Source organism: Haemaphysalis longicornis, unplaced genomic scaffold, assembly GCF_048455015.1.
Source record: "Haemaphysalis longicornis isolate Haplotype H1 unplaced genomic scaffold, Haemaphysalis longicornis Haplotype H1 scaffold_1, whole genome shotgun sequence".
Lineage (NCBI taxonomy): Eukaryota > Metazoa > Arthropoda > Arachnida > Ixodida > Ixodidae > Haemaphysalis > Haemaphysalis longicornis.
In genome coordinates this window covers 177,353,979-177,370,515 of record NW_027526203.1, presented here as the reverse complement: position 1 = coordinate 177,370,515, position 16,537 = coordinate 177,353,979, and positions in this window count along the sequence as shown.

The following is a 16,537-nucleotide window of genomic DNA, read 5'->3' as shown; positions in this document are numbered from 1 at the left end:
GTAGCAGGAGGGGTGTTAGCGCCGGGGCCGGCTCCGGAGTTCCGTGATGCAAGCGCCAATTGTATGGCGCCGACTGACATAACTATACACTTCGGGGAGTAACTAGGTATTTTCAATCCCACCTTGCTCGCTGCGTGCACCGGTTACTCATGACTTCGGAAGCGCGTAAGTCGAATGCGGAGCGAGCACAGCGTGTGGGTGTCGCTGACCCGCGCTAGTGATGGGCCTTCCTCAAACAATATGATCCTTCTGCAGGATACTTCTGACGGTTGGGGATGACTATGAACTAACTGGGCAGAGAAATAACACGATTGAAAATAAGTCAAATTACTCCGGAGCGGATGCTCCGGAGCGGATGCGCACTATCGTTCGGAATCTATCTTTGTGGACCATCTCCTTGTACCGTGAATGCTTTAGGAAATCAGCAATGGCTGTTTTGTAATTGTGGCACTTCAGACTCCATGACAACGCAATAGGATGAGAAACTGTTTTAACCATGTTGCGTCCAGGTTGCGCTATTTTCAAATAAAACATGGTCATATCTCGAGCTGCGTTTCCACATTGGGCTGCGTGCTTATCCTGCTATCTACCAGCAGTGTAATGTGAAGAAAGTTATCCTTTCATAACGTTTGGCAGTGTTTAGTGTTTGCCCTAAAAAGTAACTAGAACGCAGTGATTACTACGAACCGGAAGTGACTGTAATGTTACATTGTGAAGGATAAGATTACTTATAATTGTTAGGAGGATTCTGTTTTGCCGCCCTTGTTCCTCCTTTGCGGGACATGAATAGATCTTGCTCCACCTGCTTGCCGTCCAAGTGTACTAAGCCGACACGAGAATGAATAGTTGGTACAAAGTCTTTGCGGTTTATGAAGGGCCTTCATCGATGTCTCAACTCTGTCCACGGGTAAGCGACGCAGAAAAAATTAGTGCCCTTCCACCCTGTCAAGAAGGGTGGCATGCGAAGCTGGACGCAGTCCACGGAGTGTACGAAACAAAACAAGCTTGTTTGTAATTTGCAATTGAGCATACTTTCTAGCCAATTAACCGAATTAAACTCGGAATGACCCGAACTTTATTCTAGCGGATGTAGATGGGGCTGTCTGTTTCCTTCCCGCGTTATTTGTGTAACACACCAACCTCATGCGATCGACCACTGAAACACCGGACAGGCCAGAGTGGCCCGTTTGATGACCGCGTTTAAATTTCCCGCCAGCACACCATTATGTCATTAGAAACGGCATGAAACGTATAGCTGCGCCTGCACGCCCACACCCCTCCCTCTGCTCTCAATCTATGCACGCATAAACCGGAAACCGCTTATGTGCGCATGCTTACAAGTGAAAGACACCGTCGAAAATGCCGCTCTGAAAGCTCTTTCCGCTGAACAAATAATATTGGATCACGTCGGCGTTACAAGCCGGCAAGTTGCTCTTCATGCGGGAGGGATTCGCAGTTACTCGACAAGCTGGAACCTGAGGCGGCAAAGGTGGCGGCAGTGACTTTGCGTAGTTCTTGTGCTCATTAGCGCTTGTTAGGGTCGATGCTTCTTCAATTCCCGCTTTTCGCCTACAAGCGAACGCAATGCGTCCGGCCCATAGCGATTTATATCCTGGATGGCCTCGAGCTTTATTCTGGCGGGCAAATGTGTCACTTTCCGTTTCCCTCCTCTTTTGTGGGCCTATTGCCGCCTGACTACACACCAACCCACACCTAAACTGCTCGATTGGGGACGACAGCGGGCCGGGCGCTTTGAGCCATGAGTCTACCGTGTTTAAATCTCCCACTAGCACAACGGGCATGTTGTTTGTCGGTAACGGCATGAAGCGATGCTGCACGTGCACGTCGCCTTCCTTCCGCCCCCGACCTGTGCACACATAAACAGGGAACCGGTGATGGGCGCACACTTAGGCGAGAAATACAACAGTGAAAATGTCGCTTGGGAACCCTTTCAAGCTGAAGAAAAATTATGCGCTCACGCTGGCCTTTCAACCAACCAAGTTGCTCTTCAACCGGGCGGGACTCGAGTTTCTCGGCGATGCGGAATTTGAGGGGGAAACGACCGCGGCAGCATTCTCGGCAGCGCCGGCTTTCGCTCGTTGATACGCCCATGCGGGCTGGTGTTGATTCTCTGCAATCACCTTATAACGACGCTTCCGCCGTTTTCAGCCGATTGCGCAAATTGTGAAACGGGCATTGGTTCTGGCGAGGAGAATAAAAGTTGTGAAAAGGGGGTGGGCCATGGGAGGGGCCCCGGAGCGGCGCTTAGTAAATCGGCTTCAGCGGAATGAAAACTGGAGAGGGGGGGGGGGGAAGGGGGGCCAGGCATCTACTGCTTCGAAGTAAAAACACGTCGCAACCGCAGTGCATCTCCGCCAGGCCGTGTTGCGCACATATGCTGTCGGCGATTTTTTCTTGCTTTCTCTGGTTGTTTCCCAACGCACGACAGCACAGTGCTAGCCAAGCTACGTTTGTGCCGTGCACGGCATCGCAGCGGAGCTCAAACCGTTGAAAGTTCTGCAAAAACTAAGCACACGGTGACAAATTGCCTTCTGCTACGCAGGGGAGCGCACCGCGCCGAGCGATGTTAACAGACCAGCGCGCACTGGCAACGCTTGTCTACCGGAAGAGGAAGGCGGGCGGGTCGCCGAGAGAACTGGTTTGCGCGCATTTTCCTCCTTTTCCATCCGCTTATGGAAAATGGTAGATATGTAGATTTTCCCAGAAGTGCCGGCTGGGGGTTGTCACAGGGCCTATGTATACGAGGTAGTCGTCCATGCCGCTTCCTTGACTGCGAAGCACCATGTCGGTGTCTCTTTTGCGGTATCGGTGTCGGTGTCCATGTCGGTCTCTTTTGCCCGTAGGTCGACGATCTGCGTATCAGAAGAGACGACTTTAGCAGGCATGCCTAAATATTATTAAATCCAAAGTAATTAGGAATAAGCATGCCAAAAACGCCGTATTCAGCTTAGGAAACGAAACGCTAGAAGAACTAAAAGAATACAACTACCGCAGACGACGGTGTCAGCTTAGTGCTGACACCAACCACGAGAGAGAAATCCAGAGCAGAATAGGTATGGGTTGGGGAGCACTCGGCAAGCACTTCTAAATAATAAAAAGTGAGCCACCTCTGACACTCGAAACAAAAATCATCATCACCAGCAGTGCATACTGCCGGTGATGACATTCGGAGCTGAAACTTGGCGCCTTACTAAACAACTAGATAGCGAACTCAGGTCAGCACAACGGGCCATGGAAGGAATAATGTTAGGTATAAACTCAGGGACGAGAAACGTGCTATCTGGATCAGAGAACAAACTATAATTGACGATATCATGGTTCAAATAAAGAAAAAGAAATGGACTTGGGCTGGCCATGTAGTGAGACGAACCGACAACCGGTGGACAGTTAGGGTAACAGGCTGGATACCAAGAGGTGGGTATAGACGGGGAAGGCAAATAACACGATGGAGGGATGAAATACGGAACTTCGGGGGTAAACTGTGGACTCGAGCAGCGCAGGACAGGAGAAATTGGCGGTCAATGTGAGAGGCCTTCGTCCAGCAGTGGACCTGAGTAGGCTGCTGCTGCGGATGATGCTGATGCTTCTTGCCACGACTGCCGCTAACTAAAACGACTTAGTTGTCGCTTGTTTGCTACAACTGGCAAGTATGCTTTTCCGGCAATCTATTCTGTGTTTAATTACTGTTCCACTTTCATTTCATTTCGTTTTTTGCATCCTAAGGGGCCCGAGGACATTACATAAGGCGGGGGGTGCAAGTCATAGTCTGTAGCAGTGTACAATTTCATGAAGACAAACAATACACATTATACGGTAATAAAACTTGATGTACACAAACAATACACGTTGTACAATAATAAACGCGTGTAATAATAAACAGTACCAAAACAATAAAGGAATACTTTAGCTGGGGATTAAACTTAGGAAAAGAAACTGTTTGGTGAAAATGAAAAAAAGTTCAGGGGCGCGCCAGACTTGAATGGCCGAACTGTTGTATATGAGCATTGCAGGGCACATTGTTTTAGTCCGGTTTGCCGGTTGAGTAGCATTGTTTATTTGAATTGTTGCGGTGCTTGTAATCATCGTCATATGCATCGAAGAAGTCATCGTCTTCTTTGCGGCGAGTGGTGGATGCAAAGTCATCTTCAGCATTGTTGGCTTGCACCAGCTCAACTGGCGAAGCTTGCACAATATCGCGGAAGGCTTGAATCATAGCGAAGCTGCAGGATTTCTTTATACGTCACCACTGAAGGACACATCACCAAGCATTTGTAGAAGTTTGAAAAATTTATTTGCATGTTCTGTCGTTGCCCCGCACTGTGCTAGTAGTAGTCATCGTCATATGCATTTGTATCGTCGTGTTTCTCATGTCACGCATTACATGCGGGGCAGCGCTTGACGACAGCGCTAAAGTTGTTGTTTTTTTTTGCTAAACCCATTGCGCCTGCAGGGAATGCTCGGTGGTCGGTGCGATGCACGCGCCGACCTCCGTACTACAACAGTGAACTTATGGCTTCTCCAACAGATCCGCTGTTAATAATACATGGAGTGCGCTGTTACAGTATCTCTATAGTCTTTGGTTATGGAATGGAATCAAGGTGGGTTTCGAGATTTTCCCAGGTGATGTCCGGTCAGGTACAAAGAAATGGACGTGGGCAGGGCAAGTAATGCGAAGGCAAGATAACCGCTGGCCATTAAGGGTAACAGAGTGGATCCCTATGGAAGGCAAGCGTGGCTTGCAGGGGGCGGCGGAAAGTTAGGTGGGCAGATGAGATCAAGAAGTTTGCGGGGATAAATTGGTCGCAGTTAGCACAGGATCGGGATAATTGGCGATTAATGGGAGAGTCCTTTGCACTGCAGTGGGCGTAGATAGGCTTGTGATGATGATGACGAGAGGAAGCGGATTGATGAAGTAGGTGCGGTGAACAGCGGCGCGTTTACGGGAAAATTACATCGATTTACGCTTAGTAAGATTTCACCAGCCCCGCCCTGGAGGATCAGCTACGGCTGGTGGCCGGGGTCCAGGCGGCGAGAGCAGCATATGGATTCCCGTGAAAAAGGAACCACCTCCGCCTATTGTGTAGTTCGTAACGAACGCCTCTTAAATAAAGTTTATTCCTCCTCCTAACGACATTAACAATTTTTGGTACCATAGAGCAACTGTGTCGATGCCTTGCTGTAGCTTAGTTCTGTTTTCAGTACTTCGAATGGCGGCGTATATGACACCATCTACTCCTGCATTTTTTTCAATGCCAAACGCATCAGCCCCGAGCGGCCAACCAACCCTTGCGTTCTACTCTTGCCACTCTTCCTGAATTGCTAGCCTTCCGAGTGCTTTAGTCACGTGACCGCTTAATCTCGGGGCGACATGTGATGGAAAGCGGCACCATAAACAAAACGTGCTCCGCCGCGGCGCTGAGTTTTCTGTTGCCGGGAGAACGCCACTACTTCGGAAATCTCGAACATAGGTTGCCATGGCAAACAGGCGCAATCCGCTCTCGAATTAAGTTATGGTCGGGTAATTCGGGTTAACTGGGGACCCAACTTACGACATGAGGCCGTAGCAGGGGTCCCACTCACTCCTACTGTGAAGGGGGGATGGGTTTAACATTGGAAAAACATAGGAGGCGACGATGGCACAGTCATCTGCGAATACTTCGTTTCATTTGTGCAGTCGAACCTCGTTAATTCCAGTTCCGAGGGGTTAGAAAATATTTTCTAATTAGCCGGAGTTCTAACTAGCCGTGTTCCCTTTGATTTGCGGGGCAGCGCACGCTACCATTATTAGAAACGCATTCGCGATAAAGTAGACGAATTTGTGCATCCTTCGGCGGACACTTGCAATAATTACATGCTGCGAAAGTACGGCATACACAACGGTCAGTTCGAGATGCGAACGCGAAGAAGTGGGCGCGCACTTCCGGACTACGATCCATAGTGCGGAGGTGGCCTGGTTTATGAAAGCTGCTTCAGTATACGCGGATAAAGCACCCGGTTACGCTTTTGGGAAGCTACGGAGGCTAGTGACGCATTGAACATTGGCCTTCGGCTTCGAATTTCTCGAAAAGTAGTCTGTGCGGACGGGCAATATTGTTCGAATTTACCGTGGCACGTGTTTCAGGTTCTAATTAGCGCCAGTGTTCCCCTCTTCAAATACACGTCACTTTTCCGGGATCAATGAACCAGTCCAAATTATCCATTTGTTCGAATTCTGCTACTTCGAATTACCGAGTTTTGACTGTATCTTTGTTTGAAGGTAGTTCATGAATATTAAAAATAGAAGAGCTGATAGGCCTGCCCTCTGAGGAACGCCTGATGATACGTTAGTTTTGGGGAGTCATAATTATTATCAGACGTGAATTGCTTACGGTTAGTAAGTGAGTGTTCTATCCAGGAGACAATATTCATTGCAATACCCATTGAAAAAAGTTTACACAGTAATAGATTACGGGATACGCGATAACAAGCTTTCGAAAAATTCAAGAATATAGCATCTATCGGAAGGTTATCATCCCTGCTTTGCAGGAAGTCACGGGTGAATCAGGATAGTTGGGTCTAGCATGAGAAGTGCTTTCGGAAGTCGTGCTGGTGGTCATAAAAGAAAGTTACTGATTCGAGGTGAGCCGCAACACAGGAAGTTATAATGTGTTCCGTCAATTTAGAAGGAATGCTGATCACGGAAATCGTGCGGTAGTTTGCTAGATTTGCTCGTTTTCCTGTTTTGAATATTGCAACTATCCGGCTATCTTCCAGTCGTCAGGAACTTTCCCCGTTTCAATGGATTTCGCGAATATGAAGCAAAGTATCTGTCTCACCCCTGTAATAGTGTTTAGGAAACGTTTGGTGGTTATTCGGTCACATCCTCGCGCTGAAGATATTTTAAGAGCATTGATTAGTTTAGCGATTCTTTCAGGGTGAAATGCTGTGTCGGAGGATACAGCGGACGCGGACCGGGTAGGTAGTAGTGCTGCCTGGGTTGTGGTAGAGAAATAGAACACAGAAGAATAGTCATTTAAGGTGGTTGCAACGTGTTTTGTGTCTCTTGGCTCCCCATCTGGGTCTTGGTGTTCTATAGTATTACTTTGACTTTTGCGAGAGAGCATGCGCCAGGTTTCAGCGAAGGTTTGCATGGGTTTGAGGGAAGGATTGAGAGCAGGTCGCACGAATACAAGCGAATTGACATAATTCCGAAACCTTGCTAGCGCTCGAAAAAATTGCGCACCATAGAACCAGGCTAATGTCCACGACACCTAGTCGCGACCTCAGAATGAAAGAATCTAACCTCCTATGCATACTACAGGCCTCTGTAGTAAGTTGGCTGACGTACGCCACTCTGCACCTCCGGCTATGGCAGGCAGAGGCAATTAAAATAGACAGTCTCCTCCGCAGAGCCTACAAGCGAGCCATCAGTCTCCACTAAACACGTCCACCGAGCGATTTGAGGCCCTAGGCCTTACAAATAGTTTCGACGAGCTCATCGAGACTCAATGGCCAGGGCAACTCGTACGGCTGACCTACAGCACAACGGGGCGCTACATACTCGATTCGCTGGGTGTAGCTCACCCCACAGCGCTCGTACTGGTTTCGCGATCCCGTCAACAATAAACGAAAGCATTTACGTCTTCCCACTGCACTTAACATGCATCCTATACAAAACAAAAAGCGGCGAGAGGGCAGAGCCCGTGCTCTGGAAAAACGCTATGCGAAAGTCGAAAATGTTGCCTACGCGGACGCGGCCGATTACGTTGGTAGCGTAGAAATGGCCATAGTGGGGGTCAACAAAGAGGGTAACACCATCGCCTCCTGCTCTATCCGCACGGGAGACCCGGTGGTTGGAGAAGAGGCAGCCATTGCTCTAGCCATGGCTGCCTCCACAAAAAATCAAGATAATCATCAGTGACTCGAAATCAGCGATTCTAAATATCTGACGAGGACCCATATCAAGAAAAATTCCCCCGCATTTCCCCGAGGGGGAGAATGTGAAAGTGCGAATGCACGGTTGTCGGCCCGCTTGCGGCGCTTGCGGTCGGCCCCCGCAGCCCACCGCCTCGCCGCCTTCTCTTCCATCTCTTCCATCGGGTTTGTAGTATCACGTGTACACCACGCAGTTATCAAGCCGCTATAACGCCGCTGAGTCGCCAACGCACGCCGCTGACGACGTAGTTTGAATGCGTTAAAGATATAAAGCGCGTTACTAACACTGATATCAGCGTGGCGTCTGTGGCTTAGTCGGTAGAGCGTCGCGCTGCGGCCGCAAAGTCCTCGGATCGAAACCTGGCGCCGGATGCTGTTTCTTTTTTAAATATAGAGGAGCACTGCGGACGCCGCCGCCGCCGCCGCCGCCGGCGATGGATGGTTTGGGGTCGCTTATAAAGTGCATTCGCACTTAAAATGTCAATGCTCGCACTGAATCATGTGTTTTCGGGACGTCGACAATGACGTATCCAGAGCTCGGCCTTAAAGGGACACGGAAGTGATTCGTAAACATTGCGGGATTTGTATGGTTGTTTGGCTTACATTCCCTTCTTCAGAAATTGGCTTTCGTTGTGGCTGCAAGAAGGCGCATATCCGCAGCGTGCTTTGTTTATTCACATTCAAATACAATGCGGTTTGTGCTACGCCACCACGATCGCGCCCCAGACAACGTTCTCGAGAGTACTCGAAGGTGGCTTTTGTGCTCCGAATTTCTATTGTAACCATCATTATCATAACAAACTGACTCTCAACCAGAATAAGTATGCCATGAGTACGGTGTCGAAGGCTTGATATACTCACTAACGAACGCAATAAACAGTATACGTGAATATATTACAAGAATTCAAATCGATGAATATTTTCAAGCAGCTCTTTGTTTTCCAACCCTTGGAGGCGTAAAGAACAAATCCTCGTCTACTCGGGATGGCGTTCTTTGAATTCAAGAAAATTTGTCTTACTCTCTTGTCCTGGACTGAGGACCCAGCCCACTAATCATATCGACCTTACTGTTAAATGAAGTTTTCCCTCCTACTCCTCCTCTCTTCAGCGCAGTTTTTCTATAACGCATATCTGAATATTGGGAAGATATCACTGTGGGAAATGTACCGAAATATTCCTCCATGTCTGAACAAACATAGTGTAGCTGTATATTCGCACTTAAAAGGCGACCTGAATCCTAATTTGTGGTACCCACCTCGAAAACTGGACAGGCAAGGTCAACTTAATTTGGACCCTCGACCACTCCGGCCTTGCAGGGAACGAGTCGGCGCACGAAGCAGCTGGAGCCTTTACCGACCGAGCAGACGGCACCTCCAATGCGGATCGCGTCCCCATGTTGGGAAGGGGCAGGCTATTGTCATACAGTGGTATTACAGGTAATTATCATTAAGCCCAGGCCCGCTACCCACCCGCGCACCCATTCCTCAGTAAGCGACGTTCCGTGGTCTGGCGACTCCTACAGACGCACTCGTACCCAAACCCACTTGTGTATAGCTATTCCTTCCCAGGCCGCTACTCCCCCGAGTGCCAGAGATGCTTGAACGAGTGGACCTCGCGCCCATGTTATGGCAATATCCACAGGCGATTACAAATGGCCGCAAAATCACTAACAGTGAGCAGTGGGAGACCGTGATGCTCAGCTTATACCCGGAAGATAAACTCTGGGCCGTCCAGCTGGCTGAGGACGCTGCCCGAGCCCAAATGCTCACGGCCGACGACTGAGCATCGCAGTTGGAAAACTAAATAAAATTTATTCTTTCTCTGTCAGCGTTTTGTAGTTCATTATATATTTCTTGGTACACAGGTGATACTTTTCCCACGCTACTGGGTTATTGCTTTGATTGGCAGTCCGGTAAATGCGTTTTTTTTTATTTAGGAGACTTTGAAATTGTTTCTTGAATGAATGATTATTGTAATATAATTTTACGCAAATTCTTGGAATGTACTGTTTCTCTAAGTTCAGTATTAAGTTTTTGAATATGAACTAATTGGCATTTACTGTGTACGTTTGGTCTGATTCGGGAAAATGATCAAGGCAAGAACCAGGTTTTCTGTGAGTAGCATCCACATTTCGTCGTTTGTAATCAGTCATAAATTTTCTTATTCGTGACCTTCTTATCAGGTGCAGGGATAGACAAATGTGGAGCAATTGATGGTCGTTGCAGCCAGGAGGAACAGTTATACGCTCAATGTCATCCGGACTTGATGTCAGCAGAAGATCTGGAGTGTTACCGCTTCTCCTGGGGTACGTTATAACTTGTAGGTTGAAATCTAGAGCCACGTCGAGGAATTGCTTTGATTCTTTGGACGAGCATGCACTGGGTTGTATATCTGTTAGATATTTGTCACTATTTTTTTTTAATTCGTAATTCCGAAGTTCGTCATTGTGTCAATTCGCTGCTACGTTTGGCACCAAGAAATACATGGTCTATCAATTCATGAAGGTCTTTTTATATGGCTTAACAAGGCGTTGAACAGACGACAGAATCGTAAGTCATATGTTAAATGCAAACAGCGCTGGAAATAGTGTTTTGGATTCCCATTTTTTAAAACTAAATTTTGCTGTTAAGAGTATGGAAACAACCATTATGGAACAACATAAAGCAGCACCGCGATACCGTGCTGAGGTCCGTCGCTGTTACCAACGCATGCGAGCATTGAAACGATCTGCACCTGGTGATATCCACGAAACGAAAACCGAAAGTTGGAGGTTTAGTGTTGAAAAGTTGCTTGTTGAGTTACCGCAATTGAGCACTCGGTTCTTTGAAGTGGCCTCTCTCGAAGCGTTTCCCTTTCAGCAATATGGTTAGGCCCATTTTACCCTGTAATTCGTCGTGTACATTACCTCACGTACGACGCTAACTACCGTCCCTCAGCCATCCGCCTAGCCCACTTTCAAAGAAGCACTTGTCACAACGTGCCTTATTTTGACGAAGAGGCGTGCACTGACTACAATTCCTGTTGGCGATTGGTACAAGACAAACAGCTTTTCAATACTTTACGGCCAATCCGGCCTTACGCCATGACATATACTATCAGGGAAAACAAATATCTCAGTGCTCTCTAGTGCCGCTTCGGGTCGCAATAGTTATGTCGTAATATCTGAGGAAGAAAAGCTCTGCTGGAGAAAAAAAAAAAAGTCTAACTGAAACGCGAACCATGCCGAGCTTGGAAAATCATTGTATGTGTAATGACCTGTTGCGGTGCCATAGTCCGAAGGCCTGTGAAAATTTCATGAGGCTCAGGGCGAAACCCACAGGTTTCCCTTCCCTAATTACGGTAAGTGCTGTTCCCTGCAACCTCTTCCTAGAAGATGGGAGCTGCTTGCGATAGAAAATGGGTTGTGCGTCAGGATAGCACGTCCGGACTGGTTGCTATATCATTGCCACTGCACATCCTGTGTAATCGACGGCAGGTGGAGCCGACACACCACGCTTGAACAGTAGACAAAACAGTTGTTTGCTTTTGCTGACACTAGAAGTTTGTTTAAATCAGTGGACGCCTAAATGTCCAGTAGAGTTTGCTAGGCGTCCAGGCAAATCACGGCTTCTTGCCGCGGTGGCCGCGTGTCTTCGTATCAGTCGTATCCTGCGGCTCAGCAAGCACCCGCGTGCGGGTTTTCCGAGGGTTTTCAAAATAGGAAGAAAAACAAACAAAGTGAAAATACTCTCTAACAATTAGCGGGATACACATTTAGCGCAGTTAAAACAAAAGCAACCGGTGACTATACAATTAAACGCGCTAAAACGCCATAACCCTATGGGCTGCAATGCGGACATTGAGCGTGTAAATAGACAACTGTGCACCACCACAATCGTGACGTAAATCAAATCCCTCGTAAACGAGATAGTGATTAAAACACATGCATTCGATCGACTCCCGTTAATACGAAGTCCACGGGTAGCGCGAAACTCTTTGAATTATCCGAACTTCCAAAAACAAAAATCACAAGAACTGCATTGTTATAAGTCCGCAACACGTCTCCCGTCTTGATTTCGTTCAGAATTTTGATTTTCTTCGCTCTCTCAAGCGTGCGACACGAGTTGCCATGATAGCGGATTTGTAGGTAAAATCGATGCTGAAGTGCCCACCACCCCAACTATTCACACGACGCAGTGGGCAACAAAGAAGTTTGATGACCTGGAAAGAGAGGGATGCGTACACTGGCGCGATCCTAAACCGGCCTGCTGCTTTATAAACTGTGACCTGCCTAATGTGCGATGTGCAACATCACTACAGAACACGCGGCTATATTGGCACTAGGCAATTTTAATTGTTATTGAGAAACGACGGTCACCTCGGTACATTTCATTCGAAATAACTTCCAAATAAGCGATAGAAAGGGCTTTAGCCTCGAATTATAGAGAAATGTATGCGAATAGTTTGAATGTAAATTTGCCGGGACGGTCAGATCACTTCTAATTCGCTGTAAATTTTAATTAAGCGACTTCAAAATATCGAGAGTCGACTGTATATAACGAAGAGTTACTCAAATATTTTTCAGTATTGAGCCCTATTACTATAACGTTTGAAACAGAAAATTCAAAACTGTAATTCAGGTATGGAACACCATACGCAGTTGGTGCAGACTCTGACGCGAAGCCCGGTTCTCCACTACAAACAGTACTTTGTACACAGTAAAATGAAATATATTCTTATTTAGGTTTATTGGAGGAATAAACAAAGCTCAATTCCTGTACAAATAGTGTCTACTCCTGACCGTGGTATCCCTTATAAAATTATTTGTGTCCTAGGAGCGCGTCTTCTTTTCGTTTTAACCGAACAGGGACCACGAAATTCTTGATCGTCTGCCCATAAGGCCGAAGAACTCACCAGTAAGGACTTCGCATAGGTCAGAATATTTTTCTGTAAAGTCGCACCTGCACGTAGGCGGCATCCAGTAACCTAAGCTGCAGCCAGGAGGGGTCCTATTCGATATGTCTTGCTGACGTCGAGGCATATGTCGCACTAAACCGTATAGACAATTGGGGGAATGAAGGGTCGGTCTATTCTAGAATTGGCTTGAAATTTGAGTAAGGCGTGAGTGTTTCACAGAGGAATGTCAATTTCTTGCCGTCTGATAAGCGCATACAAAAACCTTCGATGCGCAACCTCGTCCTAGCCAGCACAGCCGTCGCCGCCAGTAACAAGGGATGCGTAGCTGCGGGTGGGTTCCGGAACCGCCGTCGGTTCGAAGCCCGAGCGTCCCGGCTACGCAGCCCTGCTCGTTCTCGTTGCGCAGATTTGGCTGCTGTCTCGAACCACCGACGACGTGTTGCCGTGGGGTCTCTGTCTATGAACGCATCCCCTGTCCTGAGGGGTCATGAGCCCCTGCCCAGAATCCGCGGAAACTGGTGGTTGTGGTTGTGGCCCCTAAAAATGGCACATGTCCTCTAAGGGGGTTGGCCAAGATGAGTTTATTTTGTTCATGGAAACCAATTGGATAACGCAAAACAGTGGATCAGACGAAAGGATTTAGTCTGTAACTTCAAGAGAGAGAGAGAAAAGAAGAAAGAAACAGGAGTGGGAAAACAAGATAAATGTCAGCTTGATCGGAGCGATTTTAGCACGGAAGACGAGACGTCTTTAAAATGAATGAGTGGATGGTGTGTCACACATCCGGATGGCAGTGGCCCAGCTTTATGCTCCCCTAAGAAAAAGCAGTGGAAGAGCCTATTGCAGTCCTAGTCGCCTCAGGGGAGTCTCCAGAAGCCTTCTTCGATGATTAGAAAATCGGCGGTAAAACAGGGTGACATGTTCATCACATTAAATTTTTGGCAAAAGAGGAACAAGGGAAAGGTTGTCATATCAGCCCTGATGTAGACATCGATTAAGGGGGGGGACTCTGTGCTATTACAGGTCGTTGTTGTTGTTCCTTCGGGTAGGGAACGTACCCAATCAGGGATCCGACACCCATCAGTGGTTGGGCGAGAAAACAGTTTATCCAATCAGAGGGTACTGTATAAAGATAATTTAAAAAGGTTAAAAGCGTTTTGGGCCCATAAATAAGGGGAAAAAAGAATTGAAAAATTCAAAGTTAGAGGAAGCAATGCCTATTGTAATTTGAATTGAGTAGTACGTTCAATGAAGCTCAGGAGGGCAGAGCAAACATCCCGGCTACTGGACCCTGTCTCTGAAGCCCCGAATACAAGGTATGCCGGCACTGACATCGCAAACCTAAGGCTGTGAAGTGGCACCTTAAGGAGCTGATACCTGAACCTACCGTGAAACGTCGAAAAGATAAGAGGCAGTGGTCGACGGACTGATTACCATTACCGTAACAACGCTGAGTTGTTTGAGCCGGACTAGGCCTTTTAAAGTACCTTTTTAACTGGGGAACCCGCCAGAGAAGGGTCGAGAGCAACCTCTAGGTTGCGGGAGGGGTACCGTTCGGATTTCAGCGTAACTTCACGGTTCGGAAATCTCTAAAGCACAAGAAAACTGATTCCTGCTGCTGTTGTAGTTTGAGAATCCGACGATACCCAGCAACTGTTAAGAAGGATGTTGGCGGAACGATGTTTACGACGGGCCGAGAGGGCGATGTTGTTGCTAGAGGGTCAGCGGCTTACTTTTGAGAGATTCCCGAATGCTAGGAACCCAACGAAGGTGGATTTAAATAAGCTGAGGTGGCAGAAGCGATTTCAACGTGGGTTGAAAAGGGGTGTTGTTAAGATGTGTAAAAGCTAAGCAGACTGAAAACGAATTTAAAATTATAACTGGGGCAACAATTGATGCATCTCACTGACGTGAGTGAAGACTGTTGCAAAGGATCTAGTATGGAATACAGGGATAAAGTCTACCAGACGGGCTGAAAACCACCACTTAAAGGGACACTGAAGGCGACCGGCAAGTTGGAGTCAAACGAAAGTCTTACCTTCCAATAGCGATTTTAGCGTTGATTTTGTGCCGAAAGATGGCTGAACTGCTGAGAAATTGCTAATAAAACACTCATAAAACGTGACGGAAAGAGCGACTGCCGTCGCTATTTGAGTCACGATAAACCGGAAGTAAGCACCTCAGGGGTGATGTATAACGGTATAGAAGCAACCGAATAGAACGATGCCACACACCGGGCGGTTTTGTCACTTACGAGTCAAACCAGTCATTATTCCAGAGCTCTCACGGCGTTTGCAGCTCTGAACCACTAAGCAAAATGTTCCTTCATGGGACCCGCGATCAGCACGGCGCTTTGTTGAAGAAAGAAATCTGGTCCTGTTAAAGCCTAGCGAATATTGGCGTCAAAGCATCCGCTCGTGCGTAGCTCGCATGCTAGTATGGACGTGTAGCGCCATCAGCGGTAGCCACGAAAAACGCCCTGTACACCAGACGATTTAAGCACCTCCGGTGCAAGTTGAGTGATATAGGCAGTGGCAGCGGCACGTATCTTCACGTGTTCGCCATTTTTACGTTATCTTTAAAAAAGCTGCACGTGAGAGTGGTATATTCGTGTACAAGGTGAGCGAATGTCGTGTATTTTGATTTCAGTGTCACTTCAAGGGTAAGGGGAGGTATACCTCTTACGGTCTTCTCATCGCGTTGAGAGGCATCTGTATATATTATAGCTCCTGGTTGAATAGACGCCTAATGATCTTGGAGGAGGCCATTAAGTGGTCGAGGGGGTAAGTGTTTGGCATTTTTGGGGAAGATGTTGGGGAAGTTTATCTAGAGGGAAGTACTGCGATCAAGTAGAGGATTCATCCTATTGATTTCTGCACCTAACGGTCATATAAGACTTTGCACTGCACAACTTTGCGGGCAGTATGATCTGGGCCGTTCGTGCAAAAAAAAAAACGCACCTGGCTCAACAATAAATGTTAACCTCAGAGTAATAGGCTCTAAAAAAGCTTTCCACGGTAAACATGCGACACCTCTTTAGCACAGGAGGAACGTACGTTTCCAAATAAAGTAAAGCATTCGCCCTATACCGAGGTAGCCCTGAGCATCAGCGACGAGCCTGTCTCTGCAGAAGAATCAGACGTCGAAGCTTATTGGTTGTATTACTTGCGTGGCGCCAATGCCGGCAACCATGTGTGTGCGCCTCCATGCCGGTGCCTGCGAGTTCGCGTTGCTCAGGCGACGTCGTATGCATGGGCCGTGCGCAGCGCAGACGGCCGTGACTGTACATGTCTGCCGGGCTGCCCGCGACGCAGTTTGTATTTTTCTTCTACAAGATGTGTTCGAGTGATTACATAACGTAGGGTGTGCCGCGTTAGTGTTGGTTACGCAAAGAGTGTGGCTGTTCTTCCAACGTTTTTACAAACGGGTACAAGTTGGTCGTTGCTCAATGGGAGCGCCGTAGTAGTGCTGTCGTGCGGCATAATGTGTGCGGACAGCAGAAGTAGCAGGAGCAGCCGCAATATTGTGTCCAAACGAGCTCAAAAGCATTAGCTCTATTTCAAGTACGGTTTTGAGCAGCGTCCTACAGCCTGCGTGTCGCAAAGGACGAGTGAAGTCGTCCGCAGAGACTGGCTGATTGGTGGCTGTCGTGTTACGTATCGGCCACAGATTTCTCAGCTCTCGGCGCCGGCCTTCCCTTAGGCCG